Genomic DNA, 19,237 nt, shown 5'->3' with positions numbered 1-19,237 from the left:
CACTATGCAGACTTCACTCTGGACTTCTGTAGTGACAAGAATATCCATTAATATATATACATATCCCTTTTAAACAGTTCTTTCCCTCATTTGTTTCAATGGAATATACATCATTCCTCCCCTCCTTTTCTGTCTTCCCTTAACCCTGATGTCAGTCCCATTTTACAACAGTGGCCCTATGCAATATTTGTCCTTTGGTGACTGAGATATTTCACTCAGCATTATGTCCTCCAAGGTCATCCATTTTGCATAATATTTCATGAGTTGCTTATTTTTCAATGCTGCATAGTATTCCACTGTGTGAATATACCAGAGCTTCTCTATCCATTCATTTGTTGATGGGGAAAAACAATGACCTTTTAAAACATCATACAACATGGGAGAGCCTGGAGGACACTATGTTTAGTGAAATATCTCAGTCACAAAAGGACAAATACTGCGTAACACCACTGTTATAAAATAGGACTGACATGGGTGGTTCAGGAGAGAATGGGGAAAGAGTGGATAGATCATGAACACCGCATTGGAATAGCTATCCCTTAGCTGATAAGCTGTGGGAGGATATCAAGACTATCACCCATGAAGAATGCAAAATGTCAGTACAAAGACAGGAAGAAGAAAAAACCAAAATAATTGTCCAAGGAGACTAAATATTGCACTAGAGTGCTGAAAATCCAAAGCTAAGGGAAGAAATCAAGATGTTAAGGACCTGAACTAAAGATTTCAAAGGGCAGCATGGGAAGACAAAGCAAAGTATTATAATGTGCAAAGAGCTAGAGTTGGAAAATCAAAAGGGACAAACTCGCTCAGCAATTCTTAAGCTGAAGAAACTGAAGAACAAATTCAAGTCTCGAGTTGAAAAACTTAAGGATGCTGTGGGTGTAACATTTAATGACCCAGGAAACATCAAAAGAAGATGGAAAGAGTACACAGAGTCACTATACCGAAAAGAATTGACTGACATAGAAGAATTTCATTAAATAATATATGATCAGAGGCAATGGCAATAAAGGAGAAAGTTCAAGCTGCTCTGAAGGATGTGGCAAAAAACAAGGTCCCAGGAATTGATGGGATACCAAGTGACATATTTCAACAAACAGATGCTGCCCTGGATACACTAACCAGGTTGTGCCAAGAAATCTGGAGGACAAGCACCTGGCCAACTGACTGGAAGAGACACATATTTTTTCTCATCACAAAAAAAAAAAAAATAAAAGTGACCCAACAGAGTTTGGAAATTATCAAACAATATCATTAACATCACATGTAGGCAGGATTCTGTTGAAAATTATCCAAAAATTACTGGAACAGCACATCAGCAGTGAATGGGTAGATATACAGGTTGGGTTTAGAAGAGGCCATGACACACACTAGGGACATTACAGCCAATGTTAAATGGATGCTGGCTGAAAGTAGAGTCCAAGAGGAATGTCTATCTGTGTTTCATTGACTATGCAAAGGCATTTGACTGTGCAGATCACAACCAATTGTGGTTGACCTTGAGAATAATGGGAATCCCACAACACTTGATTGCAAAATCTATACTTGGACCAGAAGACAATCATCAAAACAGAGCAAAGAATCACTGTATGGTTCAAAATCAGGAAAAGTGTATGCCAAGGACAGCCTATCTCCAGACCTTTTCATGCTATAAGTGAAACAAATCATCCAGGAGGCTGGGCTCTATGAGGAGAAATGTGGCATCAGGATTGGGGGAAGACTCATCAACAACATACATCATGCAGATGACATAATATTGCTTGCTAAGATCCTGAGGAGGATCTGACGTATTTGCTGCAGATGGTCAAAGATTGCAACCTTAAAAAAAAAAGGATTGCAACCTTCAATATGGAGTGAAGCTCAACATCAAGAAGACAAAGATCCTCACCACTAGGCCGATTGGCAGCATCATGATAGATGGTGAAGACATGGAGATTGTTAACCGCTTCAGCTTGCTTGGCTCCCTAATCAACACTCTAGGCACCACCAGCAGCCAGGAAATCAAAAGACTAATTGCACTGGGAAAACCTGCCGTCAGGGACCCCTGCAGAATACTGCTGAGCAACAATGTCAGTCTACAGACTAAGGTGTGCCTGATCCAGGCCCTGGTCTTCAAAATTATTTGCTATGCATCAAAGAGCTGGACAATGGCTAAGTATGATAGAAGAAGAATCAATGTCCCTCAATGTGGTGCTGGAGAAGAGTGTTAAATATACTGTGGACTGTTAAGAGAACAGGTCCATCCTGGAGAGAGAGAAATGAGGCTGCTCCTTGGAGACCAAGATTCTGAAGCTTACAGATTCAGAAGTTTACAGGTACCCAACAACAACAGAATGTGATGCCACATTCTTCATAGAGTGTAGCTTCTCAAATAACTTGTTCGGCACACAGATTGAATAGGTATGGAGAGGACATATAACCCAGACACACTCCTTTCTTAATTTTAATCCATCTTGCTCTGTTCTCACAGTAGCCTCTTGGTCTATGTATAAGCATGAGCACAATTAAGTGCTCTGGGATCCCCATTCTTATCAATGTCAGTCATAACTTGTTATGATCCACACAGTCAAATGTCTTTTCATAATTCATAAAACATATTCTTCAAGTATTCTTTTATTTTAGCCAAGATCCATCTGACATTAATGATATTCCTGGTGCCACAGCCTCTTCTAAATCCAGCCTGAATCTCTGGTGGTTCTCTAAGTACTGTACTGTTCTAGCCATTTTTTAATGGTCTTCAGCCATATTTTGCTTGTGGTAATATTAATGAGAGTGTTTGATAGTTTCCATACTCCATTAGATTGCTTTTCTCAGGAATGGGAACAAATACAAATTGGCCAGGCAGCTGTCATTAGGTCATGGGGAATTCCATTAAGTAAATGTTATTTTTGTTGTTCTTTACTATGGAGTCAGAATGGACTCATAGCTGACCTTCCAGTGGGTTTTTGGAGGCTATACATCACAAGGGAAGAGATGGCACATCTTTCTGTCAAGGTATCAATGTACGTTGAAGCTCTTAAGTCTTTATGCTGTCTAACCAGAATAAACCTAGTGTTGTTATTGTTATGTGCCAACAAGTCACCTTTGATTCATACAACAGCTCTTATGCCTGCCCTGTCCTGAGCCAGTCTCACTAATTCCGACACACCAACCCCATTGCCCCAGTTATTGTATCATTGCCTCTTATCCAGAGTCTTCCTCTCCTATGCTGTCCCTTTACATTTCCAAGAATGATGTCCTTCTACAAGGACTGTTAACTCCTGGACACATACCCAAAGTAAGCCTGGTCTAATGTATATGCTAATATATACATTATATACACTAATATTTACTTCTGGTGGACCAGTGGTAAAGAGTTGCACTGCCAACTTGAAGGCACACAATTCAAATTCACCAGCTGCTCAATAGGAAAAAAAAAGATGGGCAATCATCTCCCAGGTGATCTTACTGCCTGAAAACTCACTGCAGGGGTAGCTACGAGTCAGTTCCAACTCGATGTACAGAACTACAATCACCTAGTATATACGCTAAAGAAATAGGGGCTAGGGAGCTCTGGTGGCCTAGTGGCAGGAAGCTTCACTGCAATCCCAGTGGTTCACAGTTCAAATCTACCAGATGTTCTGCTGGAGAAGGAGGGACAATCTCCTCCTGTACCAGTCAGATCTGATCTGATGGTACACACACAAAAATAATAAATTTTAAAAAAAGAAATAGGGGCTATAACACAAACTGAAACATACACACCCATTTTTACTGCATCATTAATTATAATAGCAAAAAGATGGAAACAATCTCAAGGGTCCATCAACAGATGAATGAGTAAAGAAACTAATACATTCGCACAATTATTAAGTATAATAGAGCATTAAAGAACTATAAAGAATTCCTCAAACACCTCATAACATGAATGAATCTAAAGGAAATGATGCTGAGTCATAAATTTAATCCCAAAAGGACAAATAGAAAACCATTATTATAAAAAGGTGTCACATGCATACCTATGCTTATTGCTGCTTTGTTCACAATAATAAAGAGTTGGAAACAACCCAAGTGCCCATCAACAAACAAATGTAATAAGAAGCTGTGGTATATTCATACAATGGGCTACAACGCTGCATTGAAAAACAAGGAACTCATGAAATATTATACAAAATGAGTGACCCTGGAGGACATTATGCTGAGTGAAATATCTCAGTCACAAAAGGACAAATGCTGCATAATGCCATTGTTATAAAACAGGACTGACATGGGGGGAAACTAAAAAAACTAAGAAAAGAGGGGATAAATAATGTATACTGCATTGAAACGGATGAGGGAGAGAACTGTTTAAAAGGAAAATATGATTAGGTATTATTCGCATGACAAGAGTCCAGAATAAGAGCTGCATAGTAAAGTGGACTGGGAGAGGAGGGATTGTATAATAATGAAAGAATTTTGTTTTCCTTCTCAAAGAGAAAAGCGAACTGGGTGGGGGGGCAGGGAGGAGTGGCAGGGAGGGAAATGTGCAACTGTGAATTAATGGAAATCCAAGTTCTCTATAATCTTTCATTAAAATCACAATTTAAAAAAATGGGGGAAAAAGAAAACTCTAGGGAGCACAGCTGTCCACTGAAGTACATGGGATCATTGTGGATCAGAAGTGACTGGATGATGACCATGTTTTCCGTTCTACTCTACAGATAAACCCACTGCAGCTGAGACCTTTATGACTCTCAAAGACCCTCCATCAGGTTTTTGAAGCTGTAAATCTTTACAGGAGATGACTTCTCACCTTTCTCCCATGAACTGGTAGATTTGAACTGCTGACCCTTCAGTTAGTAGAGCAAGCCATTATACACTATGTCTCAAGGGTTTCTTATGATACAAATAAAAATATGTAAATCTTAGATAAATAATAACAATAATCAAGAAATAATGGGGGGAAAAAGATAAAAAGGTGCCACCTGTCTGGCGTCTCGAATCTACCAGAAGCTTCAAGGGAGTGAGTCAGGCAATCTCCCCTGATGGGATTTACAGCCTCAGCCAATCCACCGGAGTCAATTCGACTTGATGGCAACGAGCAGTAGTAGCTAAAAAGTCCACAGTGTTTGCTCTCTGCACTTAGAACAAAAAGAAAACACCTTTTAAAACCCAAACCTGTGGCTGTCAAGTGGATCCCAACCTCTAGCCACCCTATAAGGCGTGGTGTGGCTGCCTTTGGGGGTTCGAGGCTCTCGTTCTGACTGAAGCACACAATCACGTCTGTTTTTCTGGGATGGTACTGCTGACCTTTCAATAGCAGCCAGGTGCTTAAACACTGCACCGCCAGGTCTCCTCCTCCAACCCCACGCCCACACTCACCTCTCTGAGTCCCTTCCAAGATCCCTCTTCCATACTGTTTCCACCCAGCCCTGTGCCTTTGAGGCTCCAGATCTACATAAACCAGCCTGTCACCCCCTCTCTGTCCTCTTGATCTTTTCCTTCTCAATGGTGGTTACAAGCACAATGTTCTCCATGTTCCTGTCTCCACTGTACTGAGCTCCACGAGGTGAGCCCTGAGTCAGTCCTGTTCATCACTCAACACCCAGCAAAGAAAGCAATACACTGCCTGGGCCTCTGCTGCCCCGGAGCATTGTCACATCATGGTCCAAGGTCTGCTCCTAGCAGTCAGTGGTGGAGCGGAGGGGGCCCACAGAAAAGGCTCCAGAAGGGAGGGGGCTGGCAGGGGGACGTGTGAGTGACAAGGAGGAGAGTGCTGCAAGCATCCCTCACTCAGGAAGCTGGCCATATGCCCTTGAGTGCTGGACCCTTCTCTCTCTCAACTCAGTTCCGTGCTTGTTCCTCTCCGGGGACCTACCAGTAACAGCAGACATCTATCCCTCACCCCCACTCTGGGGCAGCTGAGGCTTAAAACTTTGTCAGTGGAAGAGACAGACACTTGGGGCCTCAGGGACCTGAGAATCTAGTTGAGGTTTTACAGCTCTGTCCTCCTTCCTTTCCAGACACTCTGTCGGACCGTGGTTGGGCAGTGCCCACCCTGAACACCTGAGCAGAACAGCCCAGGACCAAAGCTAGGACCTCGCTTGGTGCTGGGAAGAGCATGAGAAGATTTTGTTCACACACTCAGCTCCTGGCCAGTTATGCACGCATGTGACAGGTTGTGGAGGGAGAAAAATGTCCCCTCACCAAAAAATGCTTGCATCTTAAACCCTGGGATCCACCCTGCTGCAAAGCAAAGAGGAATCAATGGTGCTAATTAGCTGATTTTGAGAAATGACCCCGGGCTGTCTGAGTGGTTCAGCATGACCACTAAAAGTAACAAAGCATAACACACCTGTCACCATCAGCTGGATTCATGGGGAGGCCCCGCGTCACAGAGAAAACTGCTTCTAGAACTTTCTCAGCTGTCATCTTCTCAGAAGCGGATGGCCAGGCCTCTCTCCAGTGGGGCTGCTCCGTGGGTTTGAGCCACTAACCTTTATGTTAGCTGTTGAGTTGGAACCAATTCACTAGCTGACCCTCCACGGGTTTCCAGAGGCTGCAGACTGCACGGGAAGAGACTGCTCATCTTTCTCCACAGAACAGCGAGTGGATTTGAAACACCTGCCTTCCGTTTGGCAGCACAACTCCTAACCGCTCGGCCACCTGAGCTCCCTTTTAGATTAGTGGTCAACTACAAACCATTTGTGGCACTCAGAACCTTCCACAGAGTCCTTCTTGCTGTTGTTATGTGCCCTCAAGTTGTCTGTGACTCATAGTGACCCTATGTACAACAGCTCTGAACCCTGCCCTATCCTGTACCAATCTCATTGTCTCTGACAGACCTACTCCCATTACCCCAGTCACTGTATCAATCCATCTCATCCAGGGTGTTCCTCTCCTGCTCTCTCTACCTTTCCAAGCATGATGGCCCTCTCCAAGGACTGGTCCCATGTTGCAACATGCCCAAAGTATGTGAGACAGAGCTTCAAAATCCTTGCCTCCAGGACAGACCTGTTTGTTCTCCTGGCAGTCCACTGTATGTTCAACACTCCTCTCCAGCACCACAACTCAAAGGCATCAACTCTTCTTCTGTCATCCTTAGTCATTGTCCAGCTGTCGGATGCATAGTAAGTCATTGTGAAGATTATGGCCTGGATCAGGCGCACCTCAATCTCTAGACAGACATTGCTGCTCTTCAGTACTTTGGAGAGGTCCTTGACAGCAGATTTTCCCAATGCAATTCACCTTTTGATTTCCTGGCTGCTGGTACCGAGAGTGTTGATTGTGGAACCAAGCAAGCTGAAGTTGTTAACAATCTCTTCTCCACCTATCACGAAGCTGCCAATGGCCCAGCAGTGGTTCTTCTTTGTTTTCTTGATGTCGAGCTTCAATCCATATTGAAGACTACAGTCCTTGACCTTCTGCGGCATACCTTCATGTAACTCACAGTTTTAATAAGCAATTTAACACAATTAAGGGTCCTTGGATTCCTGTTCTTCTCAAGGCTAGCCACAATTAGTTGAGATCCACACAGTCAAATGCCTTTGCATAGTTAATGAAACAGAGATATTCCTCTGAGGCTCTCTGCATTTGGCCACGATCCATCTAAAGTTGGCTATGATGTCTCTAGTGCCATATCCTCTACTAAGCCCACCCTGGATATCTGGATAGTCGTTTTTGGATAATCTTCAGCAGGAACTTGCTTGCTTGCTTGCTTGCTTATAATAAAGTTCAATAATTTCCACACTCTGCCGAGTCACTTTTTTTTTCCGATAGAAATAAATATAGACCTCTTCCAGTCATTTGGCCAGGTAGCTGTCCTCCAGATTTTTTGACATAACCTACTTAGTGCATCCAGGGTTGCATCTGTTTGCTGAAATAGGTCAATTGGTATTCCATCAATTCCTGAGGCCTTGTTCTTTGCCAATCCTTCAGAGCAGCTTGAACTTCCTCCTTCATCATCATTGCCTCTTGACCATATATATTGTTTCATTAAATTCTTCTGTGTCAGCCAGTTCTTTTTGGTACAGTGACTCTGTGTACTCCTTCCATCTTCTTTTGACATTTCCTGGGTCATTCACCATTCTGCCCTCAGCACCCTTAAGTATTGCAACTCGAGGGTTAAACTAGTTCTTCAGTTCAATAAATGTCCAGCGAGTTTGTCTCTTTTGAGTTTCCAACTCCAGTTCTTCGCACATTTCATTATAATACTTTGCCTTGTCTTCCCGAGCCTCCCTTTGAAATCTTCTGTTCAGCTCCTTAACTTCTTGATTTCTTCCCTTTGCTTTGGCTTCTCGGAACTCTAGTGCAATATTCAGAGTGTCTTCTGACATCTGTCTTGGTCTTTTCTTCCTCCTCTGTCTTTGTCATGTCTTTTTAAATTATTTTTATTATTATTTAATATTTTTATTTTATATCAGTTTACTTACAAAATTTGCATACATCGTTTTTCACAATGGCTCTTTGTCATTTCCCTTCCCCATTTCTCCTTCCACCCATCAAATTGTGCAACCCTATGATTAAACCACCCCCCATGTCTTTTTGCATTCTTCATGGATGATATTCTTAATATCCTCCCACAGCTCAACTGGTCTTCACTAATTAGCATTCAAGGCATCAAACCTTCTCCTGAGACGGTCTTTAAATTCTGGTGGGATAGACTTGAGGTCAAACTTTGGTTCTTGTAGATTTGTTTGAATTTATTTTCTTTTTTTCCCCCCCATTTTGGTTACTCATATTTAGAAAATGAAAAGCTCTCTATCAAAATACGCTTTTTACTGGGGGAAAAATAAATAAAGTAGATGCATCTACACAAAGTAAAAATGCACTTTGGAAGATTGCCAGGCACCGTCAACACGCATGGCTGGCCTTTTTCTGCCAAAGATGCCCGCTCACCTTCCAACCCACAAATTTTAAAAATATTGTTAAGTGATTGATTCTGTGGGTCGTTTTCGTTCCATATCATCTTCAGTCACTCTCTGAGCGCTTACAATTCTCTGACAGATTGTGGGGAGCTTGGTCAGAAGCATCTGGAACACTGGAGGGGGAAGGGTCTGCTGTAACGCCTGCAGCAGCAGCTGGGGCTGCCCGCACACAGCGATGGCGTTGGTCAAATGGTCCACACGTTTCTCCTGTTCACCTTCACCACGCTGTAGATCTTCAAGGAAGAACTTCTGAACACCTTCAGCATCTCTTGGGTCTGCTAACCTGGAAAGGCCTGCTCTCTCCTTGGCAAGCTTCTGCTTCTTTCTCTAGCCTGTTCTTGAAGTTGGGGTCACTCCGCCTCTTGCGGTCAAAGTACATACAATAGCTGATGAAGAGCGCCCTGCGCACACCCACCCCTCCCCCCAAACCCACCCCACTCCACCCCCCCCCACCCCCGCTCCGTGGCTCTGGCGCTGGTCAGGCCCATCTTCTCTCAACCTCCGTGTGGGACAGCCGACCTCGAGCCTGAATTGTTTTTCTTTGGCTTCAGTTTGAGCTTACCTATGAGTCTAGTCCACAATCTGCACCTGGCCTAGTTTTCACAGAAGATACTGAGCTTCTCCCAGCAATTCCCACGCACACACACACACAGATGTAGTCAATCTGCGTCCTGTGTAGACCATCAGATCAAGTGCATGGGTACAGTTGCCGTTTATGTTTCTTCTAAAAGGTATTTGCAATGAATAGGTCATTGATTGTACAGAATTCTATCTCCAGCCTCAGTTCTGTCACTTAAGTCCATGTTTTCCAACTATTGATCCTTCTCTGTTCCCTACTTAAATAGAGAAAAGGGAGGCAGATGAGTCCGAACCAGAGGTGACTTTGTGAGATGGAAAGGGATCAAGACCCAAAGACAGCACACAGCTTCTAGAAGTGGAAAAGGCAGAAAAGTGACACTTCCTTGGAGCCTCTAGAAGGAACATCAACAACATGGCTTCAACCCAGAACTAACTAAACCAAACATGGTGCTATCACGTCTACTCCAAAGCGATTTATTAAACTTCTGAAGCTCTAAGTCTTTTTTTAAATTAAATGCTTTTGGTTTTGTTTTAATTTTATTATTTTGTGTGCGTGTACCATCAAATTGGATCTGACTGGTACAGGAGGAGATTGTCCCTCCTTCTTCAGCAGAGCATCTAGTGGATTTGAACCGTGCACCTCTGGGATTACAGTGCTGCTTCTTGCCACTAGGCCACCAGAACTCCCTTCAACATATATATATATATTTTACAGCATATTCTTTCCATTTAATTTCCCCCCGTCCATTCATTCATTTTTGCACATTTTTCTCCATGCCCACCCCCCCCAGTTAGTTTTTCTCTTTGAAGAAAAAAAAATTCTTTCATTATTATACAGTCCCCCCTTCCCGAGTCCACAGTCCACTTTAATATGCATTTCTTTTTCTGTAATCTTGTCATGAAAATACCTAATCCTATATTCCTTTTTTAAAAATTTTTTTATTTTATTTTATTATATTTATGTGTACTGTCAAATCAGATCTGACTGGTACAGGAGGAGATTTCCCCCTCCTTTTCGAGCAGAGCATCTGGTGGCTTTGAATCGTGTACCTCTGGGATTGTAGTGCAGCGTCTTGCCACTAGGCCACCAGAGCTCCCTTAATCCTATATTCCTTTTAAACAGTTCTCTCAGCTGTAAATCTTTGAGATGAGGCTGCCCATTTTTTCTCCCTTGAGCAGCTGGTGGATTCGAATAGCCAAACTTTCCTTTAATATCCCCACACCTAATGACGTCGTTGTTGTTGATTGCCTTTGAGTCGAGCATGACTCATAGTGACTCTATGAACAAAAGGCCTGAAGCCCCTCTACAACTACGCACTACCCTGTCAGGGCTTCTTGAGTTTGTAACCCAGAGAGACATAGTTCTGGCTTCAGGCTTCCAGAATTGTAAAATGACAAATCTGTCTTAAACTTCCAAATTTTTTATCATTTGTTCCAGCACCAACCTTGTTAGGTGCCATGAGTCAACTATGACTCATAGCAACACTATGAACAACATATTTGAACCTTGCCCTGTTCTGGGTCATCTGTACCGCCTTTGCCATGCTTAGGGTCACTGATACAGTCACCGGGTCAATCCATCTCATCAAGGCTCTTCCCCTCTCTCATGGAAGGTCTTCTCCTCTTTCATTGAGAGTCTTCCCTTCTTTATTATCTCTCTCGGCCTGACCGATGTACTTTCCAAGAACTAGTCTCTCCTGACAACATGCCCAAAGTATGTGAAATCAAGTTTCACTATCCTTGCCTCTAAACAGAACTCTGGTTGTGTTTCCACCAAGATAGACCTTGTTTGTTCTTTTGACAGTCCATAGGATATTCAGCACTCTTCGCCAGTGGCAAAGTCAAAGACATCAATTCTTCTTTGGTCTTCTTCATTCATCCTCCAACTTTTAGATGCATAGGAAGTAACTGAATAGAACATGGCTTGGATCAGGCACACCACCATAGTCTTAAACTGATATCCTTGCTCTTGCTTTTCCATGTAATACATTTTTTAATTTCTTAACTGTTGCCATAGATGTTTGATTATTGATCAAAAAAATAGGTTATTGACAACTTCATTCTTTTCTCCATCTATCATGAGACTGCCTATCGTTCCAATGGTGAGGATTTTTGGTTTTTACATTGAGATCTAACTCATAATGAAGGGAGGTTTTAAGCTTCTTCAGTAAGCGCTTCAGGTCTTCTTCACATTCTGCAAGCAAGGCTGTGTCATCTGCATAACACAGGTTGTTGATGAGTCTTCCTCCAATCCTGATGCCACATTCCTCCTCAAAATATCCACCTTCTTGAATTATTTGCTCAGCATCCAGCTTGAACAGGTATGGAGAAAGGATACAACTCTGACACACAGCTTTCCTAATTTTAAACCATGCAGTGTCCCCTTGTTCTGTTCAAGCATTGCTTCTCGGTCTATGTACTGGTTTCACATGAGTATAATTAAATGTTCTGGGATTCCCATTCTTCTTAATGTTATCATACTTTATTATGATCCAACATCAGTAAATATCTTTCAGCCAAGAACCATCTGACATCAGTAAACATGCTTTCAGCCAAGATCCGTCTAACATCAGCATTGATATCCCTAGTGCCACGGCCTTTTCTGAACTCAGCTTGACCTTCTGGCAGTTGCATTGCAATGTACTTGTTCCAGTAATTTTTAAATAATTTTCAGGAAGATTTTACTTGCATGTTGTATTAATGATATTGTTCAATAATTTCTATACTTTATTGGATCGCCTTCTTAAAAATTTGAACCAATAGGGATTTCTTCCAATCAGTTGGCTAGGCAGCATTTCCTGGAGTCTGTGCTGTATGATTGATTTGAGGTGGCTCTTTTAAGCCAATGCTTTGTTGCTTTCACTACATCTGAGTTGTTGTTAGGCGGTCAAGTCAGAACCAACTCATTGATGACCTACCAGGGAGTTGTTAGAGGCCGTAAATCACACAAGAGGAGATTGCTCATCTTTCTCCTCATGAGTAGCTGGTGGATTCGAACCATCTGCCTTGGAGTTGATAGCACAACTCCTTACCACAAGGCCACCAGAGTCCTTACATGTCTGGGATGTTGTCATGGTGGTGGTGGTGGTGGTGGTGGCCATCCAGTGAGATTTCAGAGTCAGTAAATCACACGGGAGGAGATTGCCCATTCCTTTCCCGCAGAACTAGTGGATTTGAAACATGTGCCTTTGAGGTGCAGTACAGTTTCTAACCACTAGACTACCAGAGCTTCCTAGACAGAATTACACTGCGGAGTGAACAGCGGAGGATGTCTTCCTCGAAAGGTCTTAATGGGTACCTTCCCGGGTTGCCTGGCTTACGACCTGATCTGAAAGCGCCCTGCTCACCAGGTGGAGATCTGTGTCCTTGGGCTGAGACACCTTCCTGCCCATAGTTTTACTTCCTTGTTTGTAGGCTACAGTGACATTCTATTGTCCCACTTTTACAAGTGTCCTGTCCATCTGCACATGTCTGGATAAGGCTATTATAATAAGGTATGTACAATGTTCTGGGGCTTCGTCTGACATACTTTGGACATGTTGTAAGGAGAGACAGGTCTTTAGAGAGGGACATCATGCTGGGTAGAGTAGAAGGACAGTGCAGGAGGGGAAGACCCTCTATGAGGTGGATTGATTCAGTGACTGGGGCACTCGGGATGGGTGTGTCAGAGGCAATGAGATTGGCACAGGACAGAGCAGGGTTTAGGGCTGTTGTACATAGGGTCGCTATGAGTCGCAAACGACGGCACATAACAACAACAACAACAATGTTCCTGTTGGGGTTGGTCAGTCTTGCCACCCCACCAAACTTAAATTGAACTGGCCCAGAGGCAGGAAACAGGAATCTCACTGACATCAAGAAAGGAGTCAGAGACCGGAGGGTGCCTTTTGGATCTGGCATTCCTATGAAATTGAAATCCAAAGACCAAGAGGTAGCAAGAGATGAGACGAGACAACACAGCTGCCCAGAAGGCACCTCAGATGGCAGCCCGGACAGAACCAGCAGCAGCTGCAGAGAGCTCGTCGAGCAAGGAGCCTGAGTACTTGTTGGCAATGTGGGCGCCTTTATGCATTTGTCAGGGGAACTAAGTCTGCTGACCCACAGAGCTACAGCCAAACACCTTTGGACTTAAGTGTTACTGGGAGAGGAGGTTGGCACATAATTGTCAGAGCAAAGAGAGTTTTTTATGGGCGGGGCAGGTGAAGAGCGCTGTTGGCCTAGTGGTAAGCGATATGCAGCAATCCCAAAGGTATGTGGTTCAAATCTACCAGCTGTTCCATGGGAGAAGGACAGGCAATCTCCTGCTATGTGATACACTGCTCCTAAAAACTCACTGGAAGGTCAGCTATGAGTTGGTTCAGACTCACAGCAAACAAAAAAAGAGCTTTTTAAATTGTTTTTTTATTTTATTATTTTTGTGTGTGTGTCCCGTCAAATCTGATCTGACTGGTATAGGAGGAGATTGCCCCTCCAGAGCATCTGGTGGATTCGAACCGTCTACCTCTGGGATTGCAGTGCAGCTTTTTGCCACTAGGCCAGAGCTCCCTAAAAAAAGAGCTTTTTTTTTAAAGAGCTTTTTAAATAAAGGCCTGGTGAACCCCTACAGAAAAACCAACCATCAAAAACTCTGTGGAGTACAGTTCTTCTCTGGCACACAGGGGTCACTGTGCATTGAGGTCAATGCAGCAATAGGTTTTGTTCTATTTGGGGGTTTTTCCCTTAAGAACAACGGCTCTATTTCCTCCAGCAATTCTACTATATTAGGCATATATTTGAAAGAAAAGAAAGAGGGCACACAGATATAAGCACATCCACATTCTTTGCAGTATTATTCAAATAGCTAAGAGACAGAAACAACACAAGTGTCTATCAGTAAATGGATGGGTAAACAAAACACAATGGGATAATCTGCTATGTTAAAGAACAAGGAAGAATCCAGAACACACCTCACAACATGTATGAGGCTGGAAGGCACTAACTGAGGGAAATTCTCTCCCTCCTCCCATTGCCAGCAAGGTGGAGTAGACTCAGAGATGACCTTCCAGCAGGGTTTTGGAGGCTGTAAATCACACAGAAGAGACTGTTCATCTTTCTCTGTTGAAGCTATTGGTGGATTTGAACCGCCAGAAAGGTGCTGCCTTTGGGTGAGCTGCTCAACCCTCTATACCACGAGAAGTTCTTGGTATGAAATTAATCAATCACAAAAGGACAAGTATATTGTGTGCCCTTTGCTGTAAGATGTTCAGGAACGTTTACACACACAAACATTCTTTGATGGTGACCAGGCATGGGAGGAATGAGAAGGGAAAATCACTAAGTGGTGGTGGTGGTGTTATGTGCCGCGGAGTCGCCTGTGACTCATAGTGACCCTGTGTACTGCAGCTCTGAACCCTGCTTTGTCCTGAGCCAGTCTCACTGACTCTGACACACCTACCCCCATTGTCCCAGTTACTGTGTCAATCCATCTCCTCCAGGGTCTTCCTCTTCTTCACTGTCCCTCCACCTTTCTGAGCATGATGTCCTTCTCCAATTAGGTAGGAGTTAAATTGGGTGAAGGAAAAGGTCACATATAATAAGGGGGTGATCAGGGTAATATTATTAAGGAAAAGATACAGAGAGGTGCACACAGTTACAGACAACAAAAGCAGGAACTCTGTCCACAATCTGCTATTATCAGTAATAACAGACATTAATCTCTGAATGGATACATAGGCGGACAGGCAAGATGAGCAGGCTTGTTTAAGCAAATGAGACTACACCCATGACCACAGAGGTCTGGCACGTGATCTTCCTACGTATCTATTTGTCAAATTGCACTGACTCATAGCTGACCCTGCACTGTGTTTCCAAAGCTGTGAAGCACACCAGAGGAGATTGAGCACCTTCCTCCCACGGAGCAGCTGATGATTTAGAAGCAGCACCTTGGGTTAGCAGTCTTTGAGTTAGCAGCCCACCCCCCTACAGACTGAAAATCCACTGCAGTGATTCCTACAGACCCTCTAACCTGCTCCCACTGCTCGTGTTTCTCCTGCAGATTTGTTGCTGATCATAATGGAATCGTTGTTGTTGCTGCTATATGCCATCAAGTCGCCTGCGACTCACAGCGACTCTATTTACAACAGCCCTAAACCCTGCTCTATCCTGTGCCAATCTTATTGTCTCTGACACACCTACCCACATTACCCCAGTCACTCAGTCAATCAATCCACCTCATCGAGGGTCTTCCTCTCCTGTGCTGTCCCTCTCCAAGCACTGGTCCCTCCTTGCAATATATTCAAAGTATGCCAGACGAAGCTTCAGAATCCTTGCCTCCAAGGAGCAGTCTGGTCTCACCTTTTCCAGGATGAATCTGTTTGTTCTCTTAGCAGTCCATGGTATATTCAATACTCCAGCACCACAGCTCAAAGGCATCAATTCTCCTTCTATCACCCCTAGTCATGGTCCAGCTTTCTGATGCATATCAAGTAATTGCAAAGACTATGGCCTGGATCAGGCACACCTTAGTCTCCAGACTAATATCGTTGCTCTTCAGTACTTTGGAGAGGTCTCTGACAGCAGACTTTCCCAATGCAATTCGTCTTTCAATTTCCCAGCTGCTGGTACCAATGGAATCTACAGCGCCCTCTACAGGCGGCCTAGTGGCAAGAAGCTGCGCTGCAAACCCAAAGTTTGAGGCCACCAGCGGCTCCGCAGGAGAAGGCTGGGCAATCTCCTCCCACGCGATTAAGTGCCTCTCAAAACCCGCTGGAGGGTCAGCTATAGGTCGGTTCCGACTCTATGGTACATAACAACAACATATAACAACAATATAGAATAGGGCAGAAATGTCCCAAAAGAGTTTCTGAAATTGTAAACCTTTTTCCGAAGCAGACTGCCTCGACTCTCCTCTGAGGCATGCTCTGAAGTTAGCAACCAAGCATTTTAAGCACTACGACACGAGGGCTCCTTACTGTGTATTTAAGAGCTGGTGGCCCTGGTGGCAGGAAGCAACGCTGCAATCCTCAAGGCACCCAGTTCAAATCCCAAAGGCAACCAGTTCAAATCCACCAGCTGCTCCGCGGGAGGCAGACGCCATTAACTAACTGCCTCTGAAAACCCACCGAGGGTCAGCGATGGGTTGGTTCCAACTCTATGGTAAACAACAACAAAGTCTCAAAGGCGAGCTCAGGTGGTCTACTGGTAAGGAGCTGAGCTACCAACCCCAAGGCGCACAGTTTGAATCCACCAGCCCCTTCCTGGTAGAAAGATTAGCAATCTCCTCCTACGCGATTTACTGCCTTTTACTGCCTCTGGAAACCCGCTGGAGGGTCAGCTATGGGCCCGTTACAGAGATACACAACAACAACAACAGGACATCAATAAATGCTGGCACACGCATGCGCTCCTCGGAACTAAAACCACAGACCCGTGGCATTTGCTTCGTCAATCCCTGAGATAGGTCGGGGGCCCTCCAGCACCTCCCTATTCAGCGAGGAGGGGGTCTCTGCACGGGGACTACATTTCCCAGGAGCAGCTGCCCGCGGCCCCGCGCTTTCACCGGACCTGCGTGAAGGCGGAGGGGGCGTGCCGCCGGCCGGAAAGCGGGTCTGCGCTCCCCGGGACCCCGGTGCCGTCGGCGGGAGCCTTGGCGGGCGACCGGAACCCCTCACACCCCCTGTCTGGACTCCGGGGCGCGGCCACGCCAGCTCCGTCCTCCCCGCGCCAGGGCTGGCTCTCTGCGCGCAAACCCGGGGATCCCATCCCGCCCCCGCCAATCTGCAGCCCCGGGGGAGGGGCGAGGCCCGCCGCGTGGCGACCCGGGGGGCGGCGGCCGCAGACAGCACCCGGACTCGGGGCGCCCCGCCCCCCATTCCTGGCTTCGGTTCCAGGAGAGGATTTCAGGTCGCTGGGATGAGGGATGCGTGGGGTCCCACAAAAATGGAAAGCCTGTTGGGGTCGCAGAGACCCAAGTGTCCCCCAGCTGCACCCATCTTGCAAGCCCCAGCGACCTCCGTTACCCTCCGCGGTAACGTGAGGGTGACCAGGAGGCGCAGAAGAGCTAGAAAGGAGGACGAGTAGTTCGGGAAATAATGATATGTACGTGCAAATAAAATAATCTCAACGTGTCTTTGGACTCATCCAATCCTTATTCTAAGACTTTGGGGAGACGTCTCGGGGGCGCGAGTGGAATGACCTCTCAGACGCCCATTTATTTCTCCATCAGAATTTAGCGGCCAGAGAATTGTCTTTGAAAATGACCAAAACAAACCCACCAGGATGCTGTGTTTTCAGATCTGGAAACTTCAGGATTAACACAGTCTAAACTTGCACTCTGACCTTTTGAACTAACCTGGCCTTTCATCGTTTCCCTTCCTCGCCTGTGCCACCGAGATAAGCCCAGAGAGAAAGCCTGATACCCCGAGTGACCGCAGGCCCCCCTTTCCTCCTCCCTACCCGTGTCTTCTGTGTAATACATCCTTTGATCCGAGGGATAAACCCATTAATGTGTCCGGGGCTCAGACTCCAGCTTCGCGTGTTAGGATCAGTTCACCCCAATGAACCCCAAATCTCTCCGGCTGCTGCTCCCCGGCTGCCGCCCAGAGCCCCCAGGCGTGCATCTCCTTGACAGGCTATGTCACCCTACTCCTGGGGTATTGTTTTATGTGAAGAGTGACGGGCTCCGCGCTTATAGGGATTTCAGGGTTGGGGAGACTCAGAGCCAGCCTCCAAGAATCCAATCCCACGCTCAAGCAGGACCTGGTGCAAATCGGAAATCTGCGGTAAATGGGGGTCCTGAGGTCCCTTCCAAAGGATTCTGGATTGTTAAAGCCCCCCAGAACCTCAAGACGCCCCTAAGACAGGGGCGCCCCACCGCGGACGCCTGCCTCGTCTCTACCTGCCAGGCAGCACGCGAAAAGATGTCCACACACTTCAACAAAGACCGCATCCTCCCAGCAAAATGGCGGTGGTCCCGGCTCTAAACAACTGCACCCTCTCCAGGGACTAGTCAGGAACCAAAGAATGCGACCCCCTTCTCCCCTGTTCTTGTAGTGCCCCACTTTCCCACGCCCCTAAAACACCCATGGCCTCTCCGCATCCCTGGGGCCCCAGGACAGTGTCAGGTTAAAGGGTTTGGTGCAAATCCTCCACAGTGGACCACCACCCAAAAAGTCTTTCAAGGGGCTTTTGGGGGAGGGGATGAACCCCCAGGCTGAGCCTCAAGGGCTAGGCGCTGCGAGTTCTGCCTCTGACACCCTAAAATTCCCAGGTTGAGGAAGGCGTATAAAGGAATTGCCAATTAGATTGAGGGAGATGGAGGGGGTCTTTGAGGACAGGAAGGGACCCTAGAGATCTCTCCCCCAGCCGTCAGAGGGCCCAGGTAGCATTAGGGGTGCATGCTCAAGACCGAACCTCGACAAAGAGGTCTGGGGGCGCCCCGAGGGGAAATACAGCAGAGGAGGGGGAAGGGACAAAGTTTGAAAGTGCCTTTCCAACTCTTCCAGGGAAAGTTTACTTGGGGCCCTCAAAGACGGAGGGGGGCTAGAAGTGTGGGAGGCCTGGTGGTGGGGGGACCCCCGAGAGGTGACCCGTCCCCGGGGGAGCGACCCCTCCCCCCGTCCCGGCTCGGCCCGGCTGGGAGTCGCCCGACTCGGGACCTCGTGTGTTAGTTGGGGCCGCTTTTCGGCCGCTCTACCCAGTTGGGGGACCCCGCAGCGACCCTTAAGTGGGGTCCCCAGCTAGCCCCAGGAGAGGGCTTTGCTCTGGTGGGGTCTCTGCACCGGGGCTCCCCAGCC

The sequence above is a fragment of the Elephantulus edwardii genome, unplaced genomic scaffold (genome assembly GCF_000299155.1).
Source record: "Elephantulus edwardii isolate Elephantulus edwardi_28Jun2011 unplaced genomic scaffold, EleEdw1.0 scaffold00086, whole genome shotgun sequence".
In the NCBI taxonomy this organism is placed as follows: Eukaryota; Metazoa; Chordata; class Mammalia; order Macroscelidea; family Macroscelididae; genus Elephantulus; species Elephantulus edwardii.
This window is presented reverse-complemented; position numbering follows the sequence as displayed.